Source organism: Ambystoma mexicanum, chromosome 13, assembly GCF_040938575.1.
Source record: "Ambystoma mexicanum isolate Mex_15411 chromosome 13, UKY_AmexF1_1, whole genome shotgun sequence".
Classification (NCBI taxonomy): Eukaryota; Metazoa; Chordata; class Amphibia; order Caudata; family Ambystomatidae; genus Ambystoma; species Ambystoma mexicanum.
In genome coordinates this window covers 341,622,798-341,623,256 of record NC_090938.1, presented here as the reverse complement: position 1 = coordinate 341,623,256, position 459 = coordinate 341,622,798, and the positions used below count along the sequence as shown (strand labels likewise).

At 47.5% G+C, this 459-nt stretch overlaps 1 non-coding gene across 1 annotated transcript; it reads left to right on the top strand.

The window, feature by feature from the left end:
• Positions 1 to 179: 179 nt before the first annotated feature.
• On the top strand, positions 180 to 252 carry TRNAR-ACG (transfer RNA arginine (anticodon ACG)). Its single transcript has one exon. It is a non-coding gene; the product is annotated as a tRNA-Arg (tRNA).
• Positions 253 to 459: the final 207 nt, after the last annotated feature.

The following is a 459-nucleotide window of genomic DNA, read 5'->3' as shown; positions in this document are numbered from 1 at the left end:
TAAAGTATTTAAAAATGAGCCTTCTTTAACACATGTCACACGCCTGCTTATTGTGTGCTGGTAGCGTTTTCCTACCTCTCCCTGTAAAAATGAGAACAAAGTTTCTCGTGATGTCGCAGGCAGCCTGACCTGCGCCTCTGGTTCGTAACAGAAGTGCTGAAAGCTCACAGTGCAGCAGCGGGCCAGTGGCGCAATGGATAACACGTCTGCCTACGGAGCAGAAGATTCCAGGTTCGACTCCTGGCTGGCTCGTTCAAATGCTGCCTTTTTGTTCTGTATTTAAAAATGAGCCTTCTCACGCAAGGCACTCGAAGCTCATTGTGTGTTTGTAGTCAGTGTGGCAGCGTGTTTCTACCTCTACTCGGGAGGAAAAATGGGAACTACGACGCCTGCTCATTGTCAGTTCGTAGGCGTGTTTTCAACCACCTCTCCTTATAAAAATGAGAACTAAGTTGCTCA